The 27,677-nt window shown below is 41.8% G+C and overlaps 2 long non-coding RNA genes across 2 annotated transcripts in view; both read left to right on the top strand.

Moving 5' to 3' along the window:
- The first annotated feature begins 12,666 nt into the window (after nucleotides 1–12,666).
- Nucleotides 12,667–13,423, top strand: LOC123732133 (uncharacterized). Its single transcript, XR_006762987.1, has 2 exons — nucleotides 12,667–12,826; nucleotides 13,081–13,423. It is a non-coding gene; the product is annotated as an uncharacterized lncRNA (long non-coding RNA).
- Nucleotides 13,424–19,594: 6,171 nt separating this feature from the next.
- LOC123732136 (uncharacterized) overlaps nucleotides 19,595–27,677 on the top strand; it is a 10,898-nt gene continuing 2,815 nt past the window's right edge. Inside the window, exons 1-2 of the long non-coding RNA XR_006762990.1 lie at nucleotides 19,595–19,754; nucleotides 24,701–24,799. This is a non-coding gene — a long non-coding RNA (uncharacterized lncRNA). The remainder of the gene's footprint in view (nucleotides 19,755–24,700; nucleotides 24,800–27,677) is intronic.

The raw sequence follows: 27,677 nt of genomic DNA on the forward strand, positions 1-27,677 counted from the left end.
GGTACCAGGGAGAGATGACCTCAGGGCCAGACCCTGGTCTCTACACAAAGATTACTGTTTTTACAGCAGATACTCTCTGCTGAGAATTATAAGTATCTTTCATACAAATCTTAACCTTGTGACCCGTTCTATACATCTGTTGTTGGTCATGTAGGTTAAAAGGGCTATAAAAGACCTTGGTACTTTTGTCTCGTGGCTCTCAATGAATCATCTGGGGGTGATTCGTCGACCAGCCATCATTATCGTAGAGCACTCAATTGATTCACTTCATAATTGTATGTTGTATTGACCTGCTCCCTTATTATTAAGTGAATAAAGATTTAGTTTAAGTATAACTCTGACTTGTGTGATAAGTTTGTCTCATTTGATATTAAAGAAATTAACAACCACATTTGGCGATGGGAACGTGAATCTTGACTTGGTGACTGACGACCTGGGTAAATGACCTGACTCCTGATGACCTGGGTAAATGACCTGGCTCCTGATGACCTGGGTAAATGACCTGACTCCTGATGACCTGGGTAAATGACCTGGCTCCTGATGACCTGGGTAAATGACCTGGCTCTTGACGACCTGGGTAAATGACCTGACTCCTGATGACCTGGGTAAATGACCTGGCTCCTGATGACCTGGGTAAATGACCTGACTCCTGACGACCTGGGTAAATGACCTGGCTCCTGATGACCTGGGTAAATGACCTGGCTCCTGATGACCTGGGTAAATGACCTGGCTCCTGATGACCTGGGTAAATGACCTGGCTCCTGATGACCTGGGTAAATGACCTGGCTCCTGATGACCTGGGTAAATGACCTGACTCCTGACGACCTGGGTAAATGACCTGGCTCCTGACGACCTGGGTAAATGACCTGACTCCTGACGACCTGGGTAAATGACCTGACGACCTGGGTAAATGGCCTGACTCCTGATGACCTGGGTAAATGACCTGATGACCTGGGTAAATGACCTGGCTCCTGATGACCTGGGTAAATGACCTGGCTCCTGATGACCTGGGTAAATGACCTGATGACCTGGGTAAATGACCTGGCTCCTGATGACCTGGGTAAATGACCTGACTCCTGACGACCTGGGTAAATGACCTGACTCCTGACGACCTGGGTAAATGACCTGACTCCTGACGACCTGGGTAAATGACCTGGCTCCTGATGACCTGGGTAAATGACCTGACAACCTGGGTAAATGACCTGTCTCCTGACGACCTGGGTAAATGACCTGACTCCTGACGACCTGGGTAAATGACCTGGCTCCTGACGACCTGGGTAAATGACCTGTCTCCTGACAACCTGGGTAAATGACCTGGCTCCTGACGACCTGGGTAAATGACCTGGCTCCTGATGACCTGGGTAAATGACCTGGCTCCTGATGACCTGGGTAAATGACCTGACTCCTGATGACCTGGGTAAATGACCTGGCTCCTGATGACCTGGGTAAATGACCTGGCTCCTGACAACCTGGGTAAATGACCTGGCTCCTGACGACCTGGGTAAATGACCTGACGACCTGGGTAAATGACCTGACTCCTGACTACCTGGGTAAATGACCTGACGACCTGGGTAAATGACCTGGCTCCTGATGACCTGGGTAAATGACCTGACGACCTGGGTAAATGACCTGGCTCCTGATGACCTGGGTAAATGACCTGATGACCTGGGTAAATGACCTGACTCCTGACGACCTGGGTAAATGACCTGGCTCCTGGTGACCTGGGTAAATGACCTGGCTCCTGGTGACCTGGGTAAATGGTGCACGAGGGATCCCTCTAACTTGGGATCTGAGGGAGACCACACTTGGGGAACAGAGCAGATGAACCCACCTTTGATCTGAGTGGATACCACAACTCAAACCTAGTTTTTTTTTAAAGAATGAGGTGAGCAAAACATGCAAGTGCAGGCTCAGAGTGTGTATTCCTGTGTGTGATATATTTAGGCTGAATATCGATATAAGATATATATCCTGATATTTTTTCTGCAAAGTGAGAGCAAATGTTCAAAGTCAAAGTCAAAGCCAGATATGACATGTCTCAAGTAGTTTTATTGAAAGCGGCTATTTCAGTGAACAGTTGAAAAATCAAATGAATAAATAATAAACAGGGCTCTTCACCTGGTTCAGATTAAATGTTCAGCTGTTCAAATAACAACAACATGTAAACATAAACACTGTAGAACAACAGGACGACCTTTTTGGAAATCAAAGCTCCATAAGGTGCACATTTAAATAAATACAAATATCTTAAACAAAAATAGCCTATAAAATAAAATAGGCCTGTCTTTTTCTGAAATAAATATTATATATATTTATGAGAAAAGTCAACTTTTTTTTAGTTTGACAACTTTAAATGGCTTATTAAAATCAAATTACAGATTTCTTCTCCTTTCTAACAAATCCACAGATGCAAATAAAGAACATTACAAAATAATAAAATATGACAAACCCTAGTAAGGGCAGCAATTATATATAAATAAAGAACAAAATAAAGTGCTCAGTTTGAGAAAATGTTTTTAAACATCAGCCTGAGATTACCATATGCTTTTTGTTAACTCAATTTCTTATCTGAACAGCCTCAACCAGTTGCACAAGAAACAGACTATCAACTCAATAAACATTTTCCCCCCTCTTTTTTACTTTGATAAACAGTAATGCTGTCTTGAGGTAGACATTAGAAGACAAGCGTGTCCTCCTTCGTTTAAAGATTTTGTGCGAGAAACACCAGCCTGTCAACGGCATCCGGCTTCAGAGATGCTCTGTGGCAGGTCACGATATTGCCACTGCAGCTGAAAACCCTTTCGGAGGGTGAACTGGTAGCTGGTACCAAGAGATACTTTTTTTTGCCAGGTGGCTCAGAGCTGGAAAGACAACTTCATGATCCTTCCACCACTTGAGGGGATCAGTGTCACTCTCCACACTTGCTGACTGCAAGTAACTTGACAGTTCATTTTCAATAGCCTCCCTCTTGGTTGGTGGTGCAGTGGTGGTGGCTGTGCGCTGCTTGAAGAAGCTTGCCAATGTCTTAGCTTTTGGTGCCACTGCTGCTTCTCCATCTGCAGGCTCAGGCACAGTTGGCACACGTAGGTAAGGCGGTTGACAGCTGCTCTGATCAGCCAGTAGCGTCTCCACCTCCAAGACAGCTCTGTGCTTCAATGCATCAACTTTTTCACTTGGGATATAGGTGGCCCTGAAGCGTGGATCCACAAATGAAGCCATCTCCAATAGGTCAGTAGTGGCTGGGTCAGAATACTTGCGGTTGAGGTACTCAACAATGCTGGTCTTGATCGATTTGCAAAGCTCGCTATCACCCTCTTCACATGCCAGGAGACTTTCGTTAAAAAGGTGCAGCACAGGTTTTACATATGATAGAGTGACGTACTCCTCACCTGACAAAGCATCGGTAAAGTCCTGGAGAGGTTTCAGGACCTTTTGGACTGCTTCTAGGACCTCTAAGTCCTGCCAGGTAGGGACAAGGTGCCTGGTCTTTTGTCATTAGACAGGACTTTGGCCAGTGCTCCTTCCTGCTCCAGGACTCTATCATCTGCTGCCTTGATCCCCAGCGTGTGGCAGACTCGGTTATGAGTTGGTGGCTTGGCAGACCCAGCTGAATCTGGACTTCAGCAAGATGTCTCCTTTTCTTCCAGCTGTACCAAAAACAGCTTACAATTCTCTTGCACAGAGAAATGGCCCGGGTGACGCGCTTGTCATTCATGCCATGTCCTGTCAGAATCATAAAAAAAAACTATTAAACAAATGTGCTTATGCGAGAAATTTGACTCTGTTTTCACTTTAACACACTCACACAACTAAGTGCTTTCCAAAATCAAGCTTTAGAAATATTCTACATTAATATTTTCTTGTTTCATAGTTTATTTTTTTTAAATCAACGCCAGTCCTAATCATAAATATCAAATATTATATTCATTTATTTTCTGAATTTTAATCCTGTGATTTTGATGTATTATTATTTGTGTATAATTTATAAATGATGACTATACTGTATGTACATTTACTGATGTTTCGTTCTTGTTGTTGTTCTTAGTATTTATGCTTAGTATTTAATGCTACTTCATATTTCTACTCCACTAAAAACTCCACAATGTTTAGGCCTACCTACGTGTCAACATTAGTTTCTAGTTACTTTGCAGTTGGCTCTTCAATCCAGAGAAAAACTATAGTCTATCATAATAACTAAATATGTTACCTTGATGATATCAACAGGCTAACCAGCATTTTAAAGTCATAATTACCTCACCTTTACCAGCTGTAACATTAAAGTGGTAAACACATCAATGCATCACTAATTCTTATCCAATAACCTAATAAATATGGTTCTGAAATCTACCATCCTGTATTGTAAGTGATTTTACTTTTAACACTTTATGTTTTGTGTTTTATTAATCATTTTTTGGCCAAGACAGCAGCATAAAACAAAACAAGTTGCAGACAGACACAAAGGAAAATAATGAAAAACTAATATTTTAATATGTTTTTTCTTTAAAGTAAAATATGTGAATAGTCCTTAATAAAACACTGCACTCCCCAATAGCCAAGTGTAGTCTGACCGAAGCACTGCATCCTCATCGTTCAGCTCCACCGCTCTGACCACGTCGCTCCCGTTGGCGGTTGTTATAGCAACCGGATGCTTTTCTTGGAGTTTCCCAGCTTGCGTCCTGCGAGGCCTCAGCTATATGCTCACCGGTGTGATCCTGGGGGGAAATAACTTGTTTTGGAGACACGACGCTGTTTTCATCTCCCCCAGTCGTTGAATGAAGTGAACATGTCACGCTTCATGTAAAGGCTCACATTGTCCTGCTCGACCCACATATCGCTGGTCAACGCCAAAATGGGTCCCGTTAGCGAGCCGGTCAGCAAGGCTCTGCCTGACTTCAGTGGACATTTGTGGCAGTGCTTCTCGTGTAAAGTAGTTGGGAAGCTCATATCTCGGGTCCATAGTTTTCAGTAGCTTTTTTGAATCCGACTTGTTCCACAGTTGCAACAGGGACCATATCTTTAGCAATGTGATAGGACACCGCTGTAGTTATAGTACACCACTTGCCAATTTTCTTTTCATAAAGGCACACTGCGGGAAAATGAAGTTTGCAGTGAGCTTTGTTTCGGGGCTTTTTCGGGTTGTCGACGGCTTGCGGCTGGGGCTTCTGCAGCGCGCAGTTTCACACACTCTTCGTATTGCAGTTTGTGCCACTGTTTTAGGTGGTGAAAAAGATTGGTAGTGCTTCCACCCCTGGCTGTAACTTTTTTATGGCACTGCCTACATATAACGTGATTTTGTTGCTCATCTGATACTTTGAATCCGAACCATCTCCAAATGACTGAGCCAATGCTTTTTCTTTTACTAACCAATTCCTCGTCAAAACGCTCCGCAGACGCTGTTGCTTCCTCCATGTTTGTTGAAGTGTCTGTTCCTGCCCCTCCGCCCTCTGTGCATGAAAGAGGAGGCGCGGGGAGCAGCGCAGAGAGCTCCGGGTCTGCAGCTTGCTTGGAGCTAGGATCAAAGCGCAAATTTCAACTATATCGATATATGCGAAATGGTCTAATTTCATATCACATTTAAAATATATATCGATATATTTTTTATATCGATATATCGCCCAGCCCTAGTCAGGCTGATAAGAACAATTCTTATTTTGTAGGATGGCAGTAGCATTGTTGACGAAATGCAGGCATCGCAGCAGAATTAGGAAGCGGTCTTGGGAAAAGAGGGTGGCAAAGAAGGGAGTTGCAAACATAGGATCTGTGCTCCAGTATTCTCTTAGGGAGTTCTTCTTTACTATCCCCATGGGGAGGACTGTCACCAGGAAGGTATACATTTCACTCATTGTGGTTGTCACCCATTTAGCGAGTTTCCCCCTCACTCCTGGCTCTCTCTTCTCCTGTAGCTCCAAGGCATAGCGATTGGTCTCCTGTACTATGTTTCCCACCAGCTCCTCTGTCAGAAACAACTTGAAGCACTCTGCCTCAGATGGAAATGGACTCCAGACTGGGACTCATCAAAACAAACAGCAGGGCCAGGAGGGGTGAAATGACTGGCGGCCTTCCAGCTACCACAGAACTCCTGTACTTCATCCACTGTCGGTCTCCCTCCATCACCACCAGCATCTTCAAAGGGACCTGGTACTTGGTCAGTGGACAAGGGAACCTCAGATTCAGGGTTCTCAATGGCTACAAGGGGGGGGGGGCAGCTCCTCACTGTCAGAATCTGATTCCTGACTTTCAGACTCAGACTCATTGTCAGAATTAAAAAAAAATCTCCAGAATTTCCACATTTGTGAGTTGTCTCCTTTTGAAAGACATTGCTAATGCTACAGCTTAGCTCACTAGCTACATACATAAACAACAACACTGAATGGCTCAGAGTGAGAGGGGACGTGATTGACTGCCGGCATGCGTCACTTGTATCAATAAATCACCATCAGAAAATGTTTTGTGAGGTAATTATTTGTGTATTTACTGTTTTATTCACATGTTTTCAATTCTGGGTGACAAATCATGCATTCCGATTCTTGCATAGATTGTAATGGGCACATATTATGTGTGTAAAATACTTATTTGAAGGTTATACTGATTATGATGAGCTAAGCTAATTCCAGCTATGTGTATGGAGCCATGTTTGTTGACATACAATGCATTCTGGGTTTCACGTAATCATCCGTTTGACCAAAGATGTTATAACAAAATGAGGTGAGTAAAGAGTTCACTCATTTTTTGAGGACTTCCGGAAATGAATGGTGAGATGTGAACGACGGTAGATGACACACCCCTTCAACACTATAAACAGACCGAACTCATCTTGTCTTTTATTATCTTCGGTTTCTGTGAGGGGAAAATGCATGGCTGCTCGCTGAAACTAATCGTCGGATTACTGTCGATTTCTAGAAAGTGTTTTACCTAATTATTTCGATCAATGGTGAGCTCACCCCGTGATGTGATTAATTAGACATAGTAATTGCAATTAGCTAATTCATATTGTAGTTTACGTCAGCCGAGAGTTAGAAAATATGACTGCTTGTGTTGGGTCAATCTTTCTTCAGTTAGCGCTACGACAAATGTAGCCTACATTTTTTCCGGTTAGGATGATTGTGTTGTGCTATATATATATATATATATATACACTTCTGTGAATATCTGAACCATTTGCATCAAAAAATAAACTGCTCACATTCAGGAGATAAACTTTGTAAGGACTGTGTGTGTTTTTGTGTAAATAGTTTCTGAAAAAAAAGTGTGTCCAGCTCAAATGCTGATTGTTGCGTCATTGTAAAGTGTCCGTTGTAACGGGGGTTCCAACCTACTAATCAACCCGCTTCACTGTAGAACGGCTGGTATGAATAATAACAATGGCTGGGCTGATGGGCACTTCAGTGAGTTGGAGCCTTTGATTGCCCTGCCTCTGGGAGCCTGTCGACTTGTTACATGATTACTGAGTGAAAGAGAGCCTATGAAAGTTTTCATGGAGGGTGGGTGCCCCCTGGTGGCTGAACCTGAGATCAATGAGAGAACTTGTCAGAAAAACGACAGTCCCACTTTCTCTGTCATTGTACAAAGTAGAGAGTGGGGAAAAAATGTGTAAAAATGTATACAGAGGCTCTGGAATTTGTCATTAAAAAAATTAAAATAGTGAAAAAGGATTAAAATAAAGTTCCAACAGTACATGAGATGATCAGACTGAACCAACTGCTATCTTCAAATGTTTATTCAGTTAGGAAACAGAGGATGTATTACATAAAGTTATCACAGAATTAAAGTTATCACACAATTAAATAATAAATCCTCACTCACACAGACAAACATGGCTTCATTATTGTTCACAGTTTATTATCATAGTTTCTCACAGATCCTGGCTTCCACTGTTAGAATGGCTGAGCGAGAGGAGGTGGGGCTTTTTTCATAGCCTGAGAGAGAGAGAGAGAGACATTCAGTTTTACTAGAGGGGTTGGGTGCGCCCCCTGTTGGCTGAACCCGGGTGGGAGGTTCCCCCTTAGCAAGCAATGGACCCCAGCACACCACTGAAGCCATTAAGAACTATATTCAAAAACACACCTGGTAACCTGTTCAATCACCAGGCACACGGCTCAACATAGTTCAATGACAGAGACTGTGGACTTAGAATAATTTTGGGTAAAAAAATGTTTTTGTGATAATTAATAAAATAATGTTGCAACTGTCTTTGATATGCTCAAAATTAACTAACTGCTATCTTGAAATGTAGAGAAAGTGTTTTAAAATAGGCATCCAATCATTTGAAAATTAGTCGAAAGGCTAAGTGATTCTCTTCCTGAGAAGAAGCTGACAGCCTTCAAACAGAGCAAAAAAAGTGGTCCCAAAAAATATGTCAAAATGAATAAAAGGTGACAGAGGACAACAGGAGATGACAGAGGACGCAGGAGGTGAGTAAATCTAACCAAAGGCCATAGCCTATGCGATCACCTTTCTCCCAAGAGACTTCCACAGCTGATGCAGCTTCTCGGCTACGCAGTTCTGCGTCTGCTATTCCAGTCAGGAACTGTGGCCTGCACACAGAACATGACTTGTATTGGACAGAACAGACTACCTTCTTCAGTCCAAAATGGCACACTATTCCCTACAGAGTGCACTACTTATAGGGAAGAGAGAGCCATTTTGGACTCAAAACATTTCACGCCTGATAGAATAATTTATATGTTTTAGAATAATGGCTAAAGTGTTCCACTCTGAAATTGTAGGATAGTGTGAAATGTTTGAGAATCATGAGAAGATAAAACCAGGATGTGTGTAGATCTGTTAGAATTGTAATACTAGGGTATTATATTCTTTGGTAGAGATGTAAACAGAGTGAAGTTGTAGAATAGATAATAGAAAATCATTAGAGGTTTTCAAACCATGAGGGCTCCAACGGGGGAGGAAGGGTGAAAGCCTTGAAGGATGTGACCAAATCTATGGTTCTTTGTGGTGAGTGGAAAATTACTGGTTGTTTGAGCAGGTAGTAGTCTAAAGATAGGAATGTGTGTGTGTATTATAAAAGGACTGGGTCCTCATTTATGACTTTAGAGTGCCCTCGTGAATAAACATTTTGACTATTGTAAGCTGGGAATTCAGTCTGTTTTATTTAAACCAGAACTTTACAAACTCTGGGTTGCAGACTGAGGAGATTAATAGAAGTTTATGAACATTGATAACAAAATTCTATATCAACGCCTCAGTTTGGCCAGGATCAATCAGTATGATTGGCCTCTCTCTCTCTCACTTGTCATGCCAGTCAGGTGGGGACCACAGCTCAAACTCCTTCCCTGGTTCTTCAAAGTACTTGTGAAGGAAGTCTCTCAGTACGGCAGGCGGGACAGAGTTAGGATCTCCGTGTGTCAGGTTGTGAAACGCTGTCAGGATAATATCTGAGGGTATGAAGGGAGGTGTACGGTTCTGGGGTCAATTCCATTTTCAATAGAGAAAATAAAACTGACATTTTCACTTTACTTCCTGAATGGACTGGAATGACATGATGACATCTGATTAGGTGTGTGGAGAGATCGGAGTGAACTCAGATCAGTTGTTTTATATCACTACATGGACAGGAGAGACCTGATACTTTATGAACACTCCTACTGAGACGATTGATAAATACGGGCCCAGACCTCAAGCAAAGAAACAGCAGACATTGGAGGCACAAAGCCTGTAGTGGGACTGATTCCCCTACAATACTTACCAGGGGCCGACTGATTCCCCTACAATACTTACCAGGGGCCGACTGATTCCCCTACAATACTTACCAGGGGCCGACTGATTCCCCTACAATACTTACCAGGGGCCGACTGATTCCCCTACAATACTTACCAGGGGCCGACTGATTCCCCTACAATACTTACCAGGGGCCGACTGATTCCCCTACAATACTTACCAGGGGCCGACTGATTCCCCTACAATACTTACCAGGGGCCGACTGATTCCCCTACAAGACTTACCAGGGGCCGACTGATTCCCCTACAATACTTACCAGGGGCCGACTGATTCCCCTACAAGACTTACCAGGGGCCGACTGATTGCCTTCCAGGCCTCTAAACCTCTACTACTTTGCCCGGGTAAATCCCTCTCTCTGGGCATGAGAGTATAGCTTACACCCTGGAACTATGGACCTCCAGGCCTCTAAACCTCTACTACTTTGCCCGGGTAAATCCCTCTCTCTGGGCATGAGAGTATAGCTTACACCCTGGAACTATGGACCTCAAGGCCTCTAAACCTCTACTACTTTGCCCGGGTAAATCCCTCTCTCTGGGCATGAGAGTATAGCTTACACCCTGGAACTATGGACCTCCAGGCCTCTAAACCTCTACTACTTTGCCCGGGTAAATCCCTCTCTCTGGGCATGAGAGTATAGCTTACACCCTGGAACTATGGACCTCCAGTCCTTTAAACCTCTACTACTTTGTGAGTTGTTATTTTTTTCATTTTTGACAAAATGAGCACTCCTGGAAGTGACAGATTTTGACTCATATTGAGTGATATGACTGAGCTATTTCAAAAACACTTTTTCAACATTTCAAGATAGCAGTTAGTTCAGTTTGATCTTATTAAAGACAGCTGTATATTATTTTTTTGGACCCAAAAATATTCTATGTTCACGCCCACTTTTTTTGCACTATGTTTGAAGGCTGTCAACTTCTTGTCAGGAAGAGAATCACTTAGCCTTTCAACTAATTTTCAAATGATAGGATGCCTATTTTAAAACACTTTTCCAACATTTCAAGATAGCAGTTAGTTCAGTTTGATCTTATGAAAGACAGCTGTATCATTTTTTTATTCATTTTGACATATTTTTTGGGACCACTTTTTTTTGCTCTGTTTGAAGGCTGTCAGCTTCTTCTCAGGAAGAGAATCCTTTCGACTAATTTTGGGTTAGTTGGACTAATTTTGGGTTAGTTCTCTCAAGAAGAACAAACCCATCTCAACATGACAGAGAGTAAGACAGGAGAACCTATTTCAACATGACGGAGAGTAAGACAGGAGAACCTATTTCAACATGACGGAGAGTAAGACAGGAGTCCCTATTTCAACATGACGGAGAGTAAGTAACACTGTTCAGTAACACCTCCTAACCCTAACCTGTCTGTCTGTCTGTCTGTCTGTCTGTCTGTCTGTCTGTCTGTCTGTCTGTCTGTCTGTCTGTCTGTCTGTCTGTCTGTCTGTCTGTCTGTCTGTCTGTCTAGTAACACCTTTTTAAATTATATGAACAAAAAATAGGCAAGATGCAGTAGATGGTATAGAGTACAGTATCTACATATGAGATGAGTAATGTAGGGTATGTAAACATTATGTAAAGTGGCATTGTTTAAAGGGACAAGTGATACAATTATTACATCCAATTTTTAATTATTAAAGTGGCCAGAGATTTGAGTCAGTATGTTGGCAGCCACTCAATGTTAGGGATGGCTGTTTAACCCTTTCACGCGTGAGTTCCTAATATCTCTATCCGTCGCCCCCAGCGTGAGTTCCTAATATCTCTATCGGTCGCCCCAGCGTGAGTTCCAAATATCTCTATCGGTCGCCCCAGCGTGAGTTCCTAATATCTCTATCGGTCGCCCCAGCCTGAGTTCCTAATATCTCTATCGGTCGCCCCAGCGTGAGTTCCAAATATCTCTATCGGTCGCCCCAGCGTGAGTTCCAAATATCTCTATCGGTCGCCCCAGCGTGAGTTCCAAATATCTCTATCGGTCGCCCCAGCGCGAGTTCCTAATATCTCTATCGGTCGCCCCAGCGCGAGTTCCAAATATCTCTATCGGTCGCCCCAGCGCGAGTTCCTAATATCTCTATTGGTCGCCCCAGCGTGAGTTCCTAATATCTCTATCGGTCGCCCCAGCGTGAGTTCCTAATATCTCTATCGGTCGCCCCAGCGTGAGTTCCTAATATCTCTATCGGTCGCCCCAGCGTGAGTTCCTAATATCTCTATCGGTCGCCCCAGCGTGAGTTTCTAATATCTCTATCGGTCGCCCCAGCGTGAGTTCCTCATATCTCTATTGGTCGCCCCAGCGGTTGCCCCAGCGTGAGTTCCTAATATCTCTATCGGTCGCCCCAGCGTGAGTTCCTAATATCTCTATCGGTCGCCCCCAGCGTGAGTTCCTAATATCTCTATCGGTCGCCCCAGCGTGAGTTCCTAATATCTCTATCGGTCGCCCCAGCGTGAGTTCCTAATATCTCTATCGGTCGCCCCAGCGTGAGTTCCTAATATCTCTATCGGTCGCCCCAGCGTGAGTTCCTAATATCTCTATCGGTGGCCCCTAGTGAGTTCCTAATATCTCTATCGGTCGCCCCAGCGTGAGTTCCTAATATCTCTATCGGTGGCCCCTAGTGAGTTCCTAATATCTCTATCGGTCGCCCCAGCGTGAGTTTTTTATACTCGTGATGTTAGAATGTTCTCTCCATTCCAGAATGTGATTGTTACGTAACAGTGCATTTAATCCGCGCTGCCCTCAAACCAAAGCACGCAGACTGTTTTTATTTATAGGCTGTTTTCAAACTTCAATTTCAAATGTTTTTCTTAACAAGTTTTTATTTTCTAAGAACAGTTTGAATTGAGGTGTGTTCCGCCTCCTCATTCATTCACATAAAAAAATAGTCTTTTTTTTACTTTTGCGGACAATTTAATTTTTGGGACATTTCTGACCGGGACAAAATTCCCCAAGCATTTTCCAATTGTTTGTGCAGTTCAAGTCTGCAGACATTTGCTCATCTCCCGTCAGAACAGGATCTGCACACGTGTTGACATTTTCCATCTGTTGCCCTCATTGTTTTCCTTACTAATAATAACTTTGGAAATGTGTGCGTTTCTATCAAAGTAAGTGCATAATTACGTTGTAATAGTTTCTGTATGTCGTTTCTATTGTAGCATAATAGATTTGTGTATATTCTTTATAACCGCGGACACGTGAGGTAACGTTACTCATTTTATAACCTTTATGGTGTTATATTCAATCGTGCTTAGGTAGCTAGCTACATTTTTCTATCAGCTCTGTAAAACAATGCTAATTGCGTCAGAGAAGTATTATCTTGTGTTGTATTTTGAAGCTACATGGCCTTATGACTCCCTAGTGGCGCAGCGGTCAAAGGCACTGCACATCAGTGCTAGAGACGTCACTACAGACTCCCTGGTTCAAATCCAGGCTGTATCACAACTGGCTGTGATTGGGAGTCCCATAGGGCAGCGCACAATTGGCCCAGCGTTGTCCGAGTTTGGCCGGTGTAGGCCATCATAGGTAAATAATCATTTGTTGTTAAATAAAATTAAACATATGACCATGGTTTGTTTATGTGGTCTATTCAGCATGGCTCTGTTCTGCCCTGCCTTGCCCCCTTGTGGAGCTCAAAAGTTACTTTCTTACTGTTAGAACTCAAATCTGGGATTTTGTCAATGCAATAAACTATTTTTATGTTATTTGTAATATTGTTTTATTGCTATATCCTTATATTGTATTCTAATTAATAATTCCTCTTTATTCTGTACTTTCAGAAACCACAAACAGTATTTGCCAATATCATAACTGGAACTGGACATCTTTCCAGCTGAAGATTGAGGACAGCTTTTGTATGCTAACGTTCTCTCCTTAACAGTTTTACTGGATGGAAACACAGCAAGAAAACACATAGGCCAATATGTAATAGTCGTCTATTTTATTGAAGTATTGGTAGTTGGTTCAACAACAACTTGTTTTACTAGAGGACAAAAAAAATGGAATATGCATAACCCATATTTAATATTCATGCAGTGACTGAACAACAACTGCATTTCCACCCCCACCTCTAAAGGCATAGTATCATGGCAGGTCACCTGTCAAGTCACCTGTCAGGTCAGTCAGTCACTTATTGCTGCAGATGTGCTCAATAATGCTTGAGCTAGGGCTGGGCGATATGGACCAAAAGTCATATCCCGATATATTTAGGCTGAATATCGATATAAGATATATATCCTGATATTTTTTTCTGCAAAGTGAGAGCAAATGTTCAGTCAAAGTCAAAGCCAGATATGACATGTCTCAAGTAGTTTTATTGAAAGCGGCTATTTCAGTGAACAGTTGAAAAATCAAATGAATAAATAATAAACAGGGCTCTTCACCTGGTTCAGATTAAATGCTCAGCTGTTCAAATAACAACAACATGTAAACATAAACACTGTAGAACAACAGGACGACCTTTTTTGAAATCAAAGCTCCATAAGGTGCACATTTAAATAAATACAAATATCTTAAACAAAAATAGCCTATAAAATAAAATAGGCCTATCTTTTTCTGAAATAAATATTATATATATTTATGAGAAAAGTCAACTTTTTTTTAGTTTGACAACTTTAAATGGCTTATTAAAATCAATTTACAGATTTCTTCTCCTTTCTAACAAATCCACAGATGCAAATAACAAACATTACAAAATAATAAAATATGACAAACCCTAGTAAGGGCAGCAATTATATATAAATAAAGAACAAAATAAAGTGCTCAGTTTGAGAAAATGTGTTTTAAACATCAGCCTGAGATTACCATTTGCTTTTTGTTAACTCAATTTCTTATCTGAACAGCCTCAACCAGTTGCACAAGAAACAGACTATCAACTCAATAAACATTTTCCCCCCTCTTTTTTACTTTGATAAACAGTAATGCTGTCTTGAGGTAGACATTAGAAGACAAGCGTGTCCTCCTTCGTTTAAAGATTTTGTGCGAGAAACACCAGCCTGTCAACGGCATCCGGCTTCAGAGATGCTCTGTGGCAGGTCACGATATTGCCACTGCAGCTGAAAACCCTTTCGGAGGGTGAACTGGTAGCTGGTAGCAAGAGATACTTTTTTGCCAGGTGGCTCAGAGCTGGAAAGACAACTTCATGATCCTTCCACCACTTGAGGGGATCAGTGTCACTCTCCACACTTGCGGACTGCAAGTAACTTGACAGTTCATTTTCAATAGCCTCCCTCTTGGTTGGTGGCGCAGTGGTGGTGGCTGTGCGCTGCTTGAAGAAGCTTGCCAGTGTCTTAGCTTTTGGTGCCACTGCTGCTTCTCCATCTGCAGGCTCAGGCACAGTTGGCACACGTAGGTAAGGCGGTTGACAGCTGCTCTGATCAGCCAGTAGCGTCTCCACCTCCAAGACAGCTCTGTGCTTCAATGCATCAACTTTTTCACTTGGGATATAGGTGGCCCTGAAGCGTGGATCCACAAATGAAGCCATCTCCAATAGGTCAGTAGTGGCTGGGTCAGAATACTTGCGGTTGAGGTACTCAACAATGCTGGTCTTGATAGATTTGCAAAGCTCGCTATCACCCTCTTCACATGCCAGGAGACTTTCGTTAAAAGGTGCAGCACAGGTTTTACATATGATAGAGTGACGTACTCCTCACCTGACAAAGCATCGGTAAAGTCCTGGAGAGGTTTCAGGACCTTTTGGACTGCTTCTAGGACCTCTAAGTCCTGCCAGGTAGGGACAAGGTGCCTGGTCTTTTGTCATTAGACAGGACTTTGGCCAGTGCTCCTTCCTGCTCCAGGACTCTCTCTATCATCTGCTGCCTTGATCCCCAGCGTGTGGCAGACTCGGTTATGAGTTGGTGACTTGGCAGACCCAGCTGAATCTGGACTTCAGCAAGATGTCTCCTTTTCTTCCAGCTCTACCAAAAACAGCTTACAATTCTCTTGCACAGAGAAATGGCCCGGGTGACGCGCTTGTCGTTCATGCAATGTCCTGTCAGAAACATAAAAAAAACTATTAAACAAATGTGCTTATGCGAGAACATTTGACTCTGTTTTCACTTTAACACACTCATACAACTAAGTGCTTTCCAAAATCAAGCTTTAGAAATATTCTACATTAATATTTTCTTGTTTCATAGTTTATTTTTTTTAATCAACGCCAGTCCTAATCATAAATATCAAATATTATATTCATTTATTTTGTGAATTTGAATCCTGTAAGTGATTTTTATGTATTATTATTTGTGTATAATTTATAAATGATGACTATACTGTATGTACATTTACTGATGTTTCGTTCTTGTTGTTGTTCTTAGTATTTATGTTTAGTATTTAATGCTACTTCATATTTCTACTCCACTAAAAACTCCACAATGTTTAGGCCTACCTACGTGTCAACATTAGTTTCTAGTTACTTTGCAGTTGGCTCTTCAATCCAGAGAAAAACTATAGTCTATCATAATAACTAAATATGTTACCTTGATGATATCAACAGGCTAACCAGCATTTTAAAGTCATAATTACCTCACCTTTACCAGCTGTAACATTAAAGTGGTAAACACATCAATGCATCACTAATTCTTATCCAATAACCTAATAAATATGGTTCTGAAATCTACCATCCTGTATTGTAAGTGATTTTACTTTTAGCACTTTATGTTTTGTGTTTTATTAATCCATTTTTTGGCCAAGACAGCAGCATAAAACAAAACAAGTTGCAGACAGACACAAAGGAAAAATAATGAAAAACTAATATTTTAATATGTGTTTTTCTTTAAAGTAAAATATGTGAATACTCCTTAATAAAACACTGCACTCCCCAATAGCCAAGTGTAGTCTGACCGAAGCACTGCATCCTCATCGTTCAGCTCCACCGCTCTGACCACGTCGCTCCCGTTGGCGGTTGTTATAGCAACCGGATGCTTTTCTTGGAGTTTCCCAGCTTGCGTCCTGCGAGGCCTCAGCTATATGCTCACCGGTGTGATCCTGGGGGGAAATAACTTGTTTTGGAGACACGACGCTGTTTTCATCTCCCCCAGTCGTTGAATGAAGTGAACATGTCACGCTTCATGTAAAGGCTCACATTGTCCTGCTCGACCCACATATCGCTGGTCAACGCCAAAATGGGTCCCGTTAGCGAGCCGGTCAGCAAGGCTCTGCCTGACTTCAGTGGACATTTGTGGCAGTGCTTCTCGTGTAAAGTAGTTGGGAAGCTCATATCTCGGGTCCATAGTTTTCAGTAGCTTTTTTGAATCCGACTTGTTCCACAGTTGCAACAGGGACCATATCTTTAGCAATGTGATAGGACACCGCTGTAGTTATAGTACACCACTTGCCAATTTTCTTTTCATTAGGCACACTGCGGGAAAATGAAGTTTGCAGTGAGCTTTGTTTCGGGGCTTTTCCGGGTTGTCGACGGCTTGCGGCTGGGGCTTCTGCAGCGCGCAGTTTCACACACTCTTCGTATTGCAGTTTGTGCCACTGTTTTAGGTGGTGAAAAAGATTTGTAGTGCTTCCACCCCTGGCTGTAACTTTTTTATGGCACTGCCTACATATAACGTGATTTTGTTGCTCATCTGATACTTTGAATCCGAACCATCTCCAAATTACTGAGCCAATGCTTTTTCTTTTACTAACCAATTCCTCGTCAAAACGCTCCGCAGACGCTGTTGCTTCCTCCATGTTTGTTGAAGTGCCTGTTCCTGCCCCTCCGCCCTCTGTGCATGAAAGAGGAGGCGCGGGGAGCAGCGCAGAGAGCTCCGGGTCTGCAGCTTGCTTGGAGCTAGGATCAAAGCGCAAATTTCAACTATATCGATATATGCGAAATGGTCTAATTTCATATCACATTTAAAATATATCGATATATTTTTTATATCGATATATCGCCCAGCCCTACTGGTAGGCCCATTTAAATACCTTTTTTGGACATTTCAAGATAGCAGATGTTTGAGTTGGGTCTATTAACACAGCTGTGAGTTGTTCTTTTTTTCATTTTTTCATTTTTGACAAAATGAGCACTCCTGGAAGTGACAGATTTTGACTCATATTGAGTGATAAGACTGAGCGATTTAAAAACAATTTTTCAACATTTCAAGATAGCAGTTAGTTCAGTTTGATCTTATTAAAGACAGCTGTATAATTTTTTTATTCATTTTGACATATTTTTTGGGACCACTTTTTTTGCTCTGTTTGAAGGCTGTCAGCTTCTTCTCAGGAAGAGAATCACTTGACCTTTCGACTCATTTTGGATTAGTTCTCTCAAGAAGAGGAAGGACCTGATCCTAGATCATAATGAATCAGATTACATGGAGAGGGGGGGACCTGATCCTAGATCATAATGAATCAGATTACATGGAGAGGGGGGGACCTGATCCTAGATCATAATGAATCAGATTACATGGAGAGGGGGGACCCAATCCTAGATCATAATGAATCAGATTACATGGAGAGGGGGGACCTGATCCTAGATCATAATGAATCAGATTACATGGAGGAGGGACCTGATCCTAGATCATAATGAATCAGATTACATGGAGAGGGGGGACCTGATCCTAGATCATAATGAATCAGATTACATGGAGAGGGGGGACCCAATCCTAGATCATAATGAATCAGATTACATGGAGAGGGGGGACCTGATCCTAGATCATAATGAATCAGATTACATGGAGAGGGGGGACCTGATCCTAGATCATAATGAATCAGATTACATGGAGAGGGGGGACCTGATCCTAGATCATAATGAATCAGATTACATGGAGAGGAGGGACCTGATCCTAGATCATAATGAATCAGATTACATGGAGAGGAGGGACCTGATCCTAGATCATAATGAATCAGATTACATGGAGAGGGGGGGACCTGATCCTAGATCATAATGAATCAGATTACATGGAGAGGGGGACCTGATCCTAGATCATAATGAATCAGATTACATGGAGAGGGGGACCTGATCCTAGATCATAATGAATCAGATTACATGGAGAGGGGGGACCTGATCCTAGATCATAATGAATCAGATTACATGGAGAGGGGGGACCTGATCCTAGATCATAATGAATCAGATTACATGGAGAGGAGGGACCTGATCCTAGATCATAATGAATCAGATTACATGGAGAGGAGGGACCTGATCCTAGATCATAATGAATCAGATTACATGGAGAGGGGGGACCTGATCCTAGATCATAATGAATCAGATTACATCGAGAGGGGGACCTGATCCTAGATCATAATGAATCAGATTACATGGAGAGGGGGGGACCTGATCCTAGATCATAATGAATCAGATAACATGGAGAGGGGGGGACCTGATCCTATGTCATAATGAATCAGATTACATGGAGAGGAGGACCTGATCCTAGATCATAATGAATCAGATTACATGGAGAGGGGGACCTGATCCTAGATCATAATGAATCAGATTACATGGAGAGGGGGACCTGATCCTATATCATAATGAATCAGATTACATGGAGAGGAGGGACCTGATCCTATATCATAATGAATCAGATTACATGTAGAGAGGGGACCTGATCCTAGATCATAATGAATCAGATTACATGGAGAGGAGGGACCTGATACTAGATCATAATGAATCAGATTACATGGAGAGGGGGACCTGATCCTAGATCAAAATGAATCAGATTACATGGAGAGGAGGACCTGATCCTAGATCATAATGAATCAGATTACATGGAGAGGGGGACCTGATCCTAGATCATAATGAATCAGATTACATGGAGAGGGGGGACCTGATCCTAGATCATAATGAATCAGATTACATGGAGAGGGGGACCTGATCCTAGATCAGCAATCCAACTCTGGGACACTGCCTGTATGAAACCGAACACATAGTTATAAAGTGTAGTTACAGCAGGTGTTTACTGCCATCTAGTGGAAGATACCAATAAAACACTTTATTTTCAGGGTGGGGAGACGGCTGATTGAAACAGAAAGTAAAGTTGTTCTTTTGTTCAGGATCCATTTTGAGACGACAGAGCAGAAAACACTATATGGAGATTATTGAAAAATAAAGTAAGTATTTCTGAACATTAATTTATTCTAATGGACAGAGTAAGAGAATGAATACTAGGAATGAGATATTACTAGTTAGTAGAACTGCTACTTGAGCTGAGTTGCTGACAGACAGCAGTTTTCAAAGTGGAAACTAATCAGTAGGTCTACATGTTATCAGTAAAACGTCTGGTAAAGATGGCGGAGGAGCTTTTACATTATATGGTTTTATGTTTATCTCAGGGTTTCTCAATCCTTTTGTTCTTACCAGCACTTACACACCTGATTCAACTAATCATTAAATATTTTAAGACAGTTTAATATTTGAGGCATACAAATTAACATTCTCAAATTAAACCCTTTTGGGTTTGTAGGCCTGTTAACAATTATTAAAGTCCTACAATAACTCACATTCTGGAGGGAAAAACACAGCTAAACTTGGTTTCCAGTAAATTATATGTTTAGCTAAAATAATGTAAGAGAGATGTCTTGAAGAAACGCGTCTGGGTTTAGAACTCTGTGTCTCAGTGCCCTGCGAGAGTGGGAAGTTCGTTTTGCATGGCCCGGTGGTACAGGTGAGTGGAGTTTTATTTTAAGGAACAATGGAATGGTCTAAAATGCGTAAACTCTGCGCACCCGGGGAGCCGGGCAATGCAAAACGAATTCACCCAGTGACCGTTGCTTTATTTCCTTATATGAAACTGAAAGTAACTTTGTAGCCTACGCAGTTACAAAATGTCTGTTGAAACTGTGGCTCATATGTCTCTAGAACGATAGAACAGCGGTGGAAAAAGTACTCAATTCTCATACTGGAGTAAAAGTAAAGATACCTTAATAGAAAATGACTCAATTAAAAGGGAAAGTCACCCAGTAAAATACTTATTCAGTAAAAGTCAAAGTATTTGGTTTCAAATATGATTAAGTATCAAAAGTAAATGTAATTGCTAAAATATACATAATAAGCATCAAAAGTAAAAGTAAAGTAGTAATAATTAAAAATTCCTTTCATTAAGCAAACCAGACGGCACAATTTTCTTGTTATTTTAACTTATGGTCAGACAGGGTCACACTCCAACACTCAGACATCATTTAAAAACAAAGCATTTGTGTTTAGTGAGTCCTTCAGATCAGAGGCAGTAGGGATGACCAGGGATGTTCTCTGTTTAGTGAGTCCTCCAGATCAGAGGCAGTAGGGATGACCAGGGATGTTCTCTGTTTAGTGAGTCCTCCAGATCAGAGGCAGTAGGGATGACCAGGGATGTTCTCTGTTTAGTGAGTCCTTCAGATCAGAGGCAGTAGGGATGACCAGGGATGTTCTCTGTTTAGTGAGTCCTCCAGATCAGAGGCAGTAGGGAGGACCAGGGATGTTCTCTGTTTAGTGAGTCCTCCAGATCAGAAGCAGTAGGGATGACCAGGGATGTTCTCTGTTTAGTGAGTCCTCCAGATCAGAGGCAGTAGGGATGACCAGGGATGTTCTCTGTTTAGTGAGTCCTCCAGATCAGAGGTAGTAGGGATGACCAGGGATGTTCTCTGTTTAGTGAGTCCTCCAGATCAGAGGCAGTAGGGATGACCAGGGATGTTCTCTGTTTAGTGAGTCCTCCAGATCAGAGGCAGTAGGGATGACCAGGGATGTTCTCTGTTTAGTGAGTCCTCCAGATCAGAGGCAGTAGAGATGACCAGGGATGTTCTCTGTATTGTGAGTCCTCCAGATCAGAGGCAGTAGAGATGACCAGGGATGTTCTCTGTTTAGTGAGTCCTCCAGATCAGAGGCAGTAGGGATGACCAGGGATGTTCTCTGTTTAGTGAGTCCTCCAGATCAGAGGCAGTAGAGATGACCAGGGATGTTCTCTGTTTAGTGAGTCCTCCAGATCAGAGGCAGTAGAGATGACCAGTGATGTTCTCTGTTTAGTGAGTCTGCCAGATCAGAGGCAGTAGGGATGACCAGGGATGTTCTCTGTTTAGTGAGTCCTCCAGATCAGAGGCAGTAGGGATGACCAGGGATGTTCTCTGTTTAGTGAGTCCTCCAGATCAGAGGCAGTAGGGATGACCAGGGATGTTCTCTGTTTAGTGAGTCCTCCAGATCAGAGGCAGTAGGGATGACCAGGGATGTTATCTTGATAAGTGTGTGAATTGGACCATTTTCCTGTTCTGCTAAGCATTCAAAATGTTGACACTTTTGGGTGTCAGGAAAATGTATGGAGTAAAAAGTACATATTTTTCTTTAAGAATGTAGTGAAGTAAAAGTAAAAGTTGTTAAAAATAGAATACTTTTCTACTGTATCTTAGTCTATGCCGCTCAGACCTTGTGACCAATAACATTTGATTTGATTTTGATTAGGTTATATACATTATGGTGTGGACACCTGCTAGTCGAGAATATAGCAGGACATCTCATTCCAAAATCATGGGCATTAATATGGAGTTTGTCCCCCGCTTTGCTGCTATAACAGCCTCCACTCTTCTGGGAAGGCTTTCCTCAAGATGTTGAAACATTGCTGGAGGGACTTGCTTCCATTCAGCCACAAGAGCATTAGGGAGGTCGGGCACTGATGTTGGGTGATTAGGCCTGGCTCGCAGTCGGTGTTCCAATTCATCCCAAAGGTGTTCGATGGGGTTGAGGTCAGGGCTCTGTGCAGGCCAGTCAAGTTCTTCCACACCGATCTCGACAAGCCATTTCTGTATGGACCTCGCTTTGTGCACGGGGACATTGTCATGCTGAAACAGGAAAGGGACTTCCCCAAACTGTTGCCACAAAGTTGGAAGCACAGAATCGTCTAGAATGTCATTTCATGCTGTAGCGTTAAGATGTATCTTCCCTAGAACTAGGGGGCCTAGCCCGAACCATGAAAAACAGCCCCAGACCATAATTCCTCCTCCACCAGTCCGTCGGACTGCCAGATGGTGAAGTGTGATTCATAACTCCAAAGATCACGTTTCCACTGCTCCAGTGTCCAATGGTGACGAGCTTTACACCACTCAAGTTGATGCTTGGCATTGCGCATGGTGATCTTGTGTGCGGCTGCTCGGCAATGGAAACTAATTTCATGAAGCTCCAGATGAACAGTTATTTTGCTGACGTTGCAGTTTGGAACTCAGAAGTGAGTGTTGCAACCGAGGACAGCGCTTCCGCACTCGGCAGGCCTGTGAACTTGTGTGGCCTACCACTTCACGGTTGAGCCGTTGTTGCTCCTAGACGTTTCCACTTCACAATAACAGCACTTACAGCAGGAATTTGACAAACTGACTTGTTGGAAAGGTGGCATCCTATGATGGTGCCACATTGAAAGTCACTGAGCTCTTCAGTACGGGTCATTCTACTGCCAATTTTTGTCTATGGAGATTACATGGCTGTCTTCTCGATTTTATACACCTGTCAGCAACGGGTGTGGCTGAATAAGCCGAATCCACTAATTTGAAGGGGTGTCCACATACTTTTGTATATATAGTGTACATGCTCTGTCCTGCTACTGGTAGGCCTATAACATTATGTGAACTGACTTGAACAGGTTTAGGCTGGTCATCTAAGATAAGTAGGTTATAGCCGAGGTATAGACCTTGATCTACATATCACTAACAAACCACTATTATACATTATAACCTAGCCTACTTTACATTATTTAAAATCTCTTACTTGATGCAAAAAACCTTTCTAAATGGATCAATGATTTCCCCCTCAGATCAATCATGTCCGTTTTAGCCCTTCTGTCTACATTCTCAGATACATTTAGAAAATAACAGATTGAAAGACAATAAATAGCCTACTGTTAGTGAATACAAATAAGTGTGAGACATGGCCTTGTGTTGCTGTACTGTCTATAACTACCTTAACAAACAGTGACTTATTATTATTATTATTATTATTATTATTATTATTATTATTATTATTATTGTTGATGTTCTGTCTATAACTACCTTAACAAACAGAGACTAATTATTATTATTATTATTATTATTATTATTATTATTATTATTGTTGCTGTTCTGTCTATAACTACCTTAACAAACAGAGACTAATTATTATTATTATTATTATTATTATTATTATTATTATTGTTGCTGTTCTGTCTATAACTACCTTAACAAACAGTGACTTATTATTATTGACAGTTACCATGGAGATGAAATGTCACAACTACATGTTCATGTGATGCATTAAATCACCTGACTGTTTCTATGTCTGTTAGTAAATGTTTTATTTCTCTAAGAGATAATGAATACATGAGAACTATTGACAGTCAAGAACTAGTTGTCACTGTGTTAACCACAACCAACATGCTGGATCTCTGTTTAGTTGTCACTGTGTTAACCACAACCAACATGTTGGATCTCTGTTTAGTTGTCACTGTGTTAACCACAACCAACATGCTGGATCTCTGTTTAGTTGTCACTGTGTTAACCACAACCAACATGCTGGATCTCTGTTTAGTTGTCACTGTGTTAACCACAACCAACATGTTGGATCTCTGTTTAGTTGTCACTGTGTTAACCACAACCAACATGCTGGATCTCTGTTTAGTTGTCACTGTGTTAACCACAACCAACATGCTGGATCTCTGTTTAGTTGTTACTGTGTTAACCACAACCAACATGCTGGATCTCTGTTTAGTTGTCACTGTGTTAGCCACAACCAACATGTTGGATCTCTGTTTAGTTGTCACTGTGTTAACCACAACCAACATGCTGGATCTCTGTTTAGTTGTCACTGTGTTAACCACAACCAACATGCTGGATCTCTGTTTAGGACGTCACTGTGTTGACCACAACCAACATGCTGGATCTCTGTTTAGTTGTCACTGTGTTAATCACAACCAACATGCTGGATCTCTGTTTAGTTGTTACTGTGTTAACCACAACCAACATGCTGGATCTCTGTTTAGTTGTCACTGTGTTAACCACAACCAACATGCTGGATCTCTGTTTAGTTGTTACTGTGTTAACCACAACCAACATGCTGGATCTCTGTTTAGGGGTCCTGTCTCTAAAATGAGTCTCTTTGGGGAGAGAGAGGAGGGGGACCCTGCCTCTAAAATGAGTCTTTCTGGGGAACATGACACCAAATCTAAGAGGTGAGATGACAATTTTGTTTAAGAATTATTAATAGTTTATTTCAAAAATGATATTTCCAAAAATGTTCACGTTTGTTTTTAATCAGAAATGGCTGCTTATGGGTACCTTCAATATTACTGTTCTCAGATTTTTAATTAATAGCTTAGGATTGTGTATAATTTTAATTTTTATTGCAAAACGCTATACATCCATTGTTTAGCTGGAACACCCTAGATGCCTTCAATTGCCAATTTTAAAGCCAATTTATAGCCATGCCCAATTTAGGATAATTTTTTAACAACGTGATGTTGCGCTCCAAAGGGTTATCTTGAAATAACATGATGTAGATAATTAAATAATCAAATGAAAAACGTGTTTATTATACACTCTTAGAAAAGAAGGTTCCTTATAGAACCAAAAAGGCTTATATCACTTCCTTAATATATGGAACCACTAAAAGTGATATATATTTTTGGGTTCAGTGAAGAAGAACCTCTAGAGTTCTGATCAACGAATGGTGATTGTTTTGAGGATGTGAACCCAGCAGCCCTGCAGTGGTCAGATCAATTCCACCTGTTTATTTCAGCACTCGGCCAAGGATTCGAACCAGCCACCTTTCAAACACAGGTTCAAATCCCGCCACAGCTCCAACTCCTTAGCCTCTGGGTGAAAACCAGAGATAATCTTCAGAAATAAGCATGAGTTAATCTGCCAAAATGAAGACAAAATGCTATGCAGACATACATGGTATCACTTGTGATACATACATATTATACATAAATATTACACATAAATATCATACATAAATATTACACATAAATATTATACATAAATTTTATACATAAATATTATACATAAATATTACACATAAATATTACACATAAATAGTATACATAAATATTTCACATAAATATTATACATAAATATAATACATAAATATAATACATAAATATTATACATAAATATTACACATACATATTATTCATAATAAATTTCCATAATTATTATACATAAATCATTGTCAAAAGCACAAGACATACTGTTGCATGTAGGTCTATATTATTAATGGATTGATCATATAGAAATAGAAAACAATATTTTTACTACCCCAAAGTATTTACATGTGGTGCAGGAACCACTGACTCGCTGCATTATTCTATAGTATTATCAAGACACCTGCTGTTAACTCTTAACTACTTAGGACAGCTCACGAGGTGTCCTAAATATCTGCTGACTAGGTGGGAGTAGAGACTTCATGCATAGCTTTCATTTATACCCAGAAGTGTAAAATGTCTGTATTCTCAGCACTTATACGACCAATTTTCTACTCTGAGACGCTTTGTGGATATGGGCCCAGATCTCAAAATATTGTTATAATAAATGTTTGTTTAACATAAAGAAAAATGAATATTACTAATGTAACCCACTGTAAAGACTGGGTTTAGTTGATTGTGTGGCACTGCTCATGTCCACGTTCTGGAACTGTCCGCGTCCCCGTACAGAACTGTCCTCGTCCGGTGTGGCGCCAAACATATTGTCCGGTTACGTGCAGAGTTGGCTGAGGTGATCTAACGACTGAGTTTGTTACAGTGTTGAGACGCTGAAGTTTATTGTTCAATTAGCTTTTAGCTTTACGGTCAGGGACAGTATGACTGTAGCCAGATCCTTCTCACTCTCTATCCTTGTTTCATTTTGTGGTTCACCGGATTCGTCATCATCATCGAGACAAACGACAGACGAACGTCCTGCTAGCTAGCCAAGCTAGTCGGTACAGCTAGGTAAGCTAGCTAGCTAGCTACTCTACCAGCAGCATCCTAGTTATCCTAGCTAGTCGGTACAGCTAGGTAAGCTAGCGAGCTACTCTACCAGCAGCATCCTAGTTATCCTAGCTAGTCGGTTTAGCTAGGTAAGCTAGATAGCTACTCTACCAGCAGCATCCTAGTTATCCTAGCTAGTCGGTACAGCTAGGTAAGCTAGCGAGCTACTCTACCAGCAGCATCCTAGTTATCCTAGCTAGTCGGTTTAGCTAGGTAAGCTAGCTAGCTACTCTACCAGCAGCATCCTAGTTATCCTAGCTAGTCGGTACAGCTGGGTAAGCTAGCTAGCTACTCTACCAGCAGCATCCTAGTTATCCTAGCTTGTCGGTACAGCTGGGTAAGCTAGCTAGCTACTCTACCAGCAGCATCCTAGTTATCCTAGCTAGTCGGTACAGCTAGGTAAGCTAGATAGCTACTCTACCAGCAGCATCCTAGTTATCCTAGCTAGTCGGTACAGCTAGGTAAACTAGCTAACTACTCTACCAGCAGCATCCTAGTTATCCTAGCTAGTCGGTACAGCTGGGTAAGCTAGCTAGCTACTCTACCAGCAGCATCCTAGATATCCTAGCTAGTCGGTACTGCTAGGTAAGCTAGCTAGCTACTCTACCAGCAGCATCCTAGATATCCTAGCTAGTCGGTACTGCTAGGTAAGCTAGCTAGCTACTCTACCAGCAGCATCCTAGTTATCCTAGCTAGTCGGTACAGCTAGGTAAGCTAGATAGCTACTCTACCAGCAGCATCCTAGTTATCCTAGCTAGTCGGGTACAGCTAGGTAAACTAGCTAACTACTCTACCAGCAGCATCCTAGTTATCCTAGCTAGTCGGTACAGGCGTGGGTAAGCTAGCTAGCTACTCTACCAGCAGCATCCTAGATATCCTAGCTAGTCGGTACTGCTAGGTAAGCTAGCTAGCTACTCTACCAGCAGCATCCTAGATATCCTAGCTAGTCGGTACTGCTAGGTAAGCTAGCTAGCTACTCTACCAGCAGCATCCTAGTTATCCTAGCTAGTCGGGTACAGCTAGGTAAGCTAGCTAGCTACTCTACCAGCAGCATCCTAGATATCCTAGCTAGTCGGTACAG

The sequence above is a fragment of the Salmo salar genome, unplaced genomic scaffold (genome assembly GCF_905237065.1).
Source record: "Salmo salar unplaced genomic scaffold, Ssal_v3.1, whole genome shotgun sequence".
Lineage (NCBI taxonomy): Eukaryota > Metazoa > Chordata > Actinopteri > Salmoniformes > Salmonidae > Salmo > Salmo salar.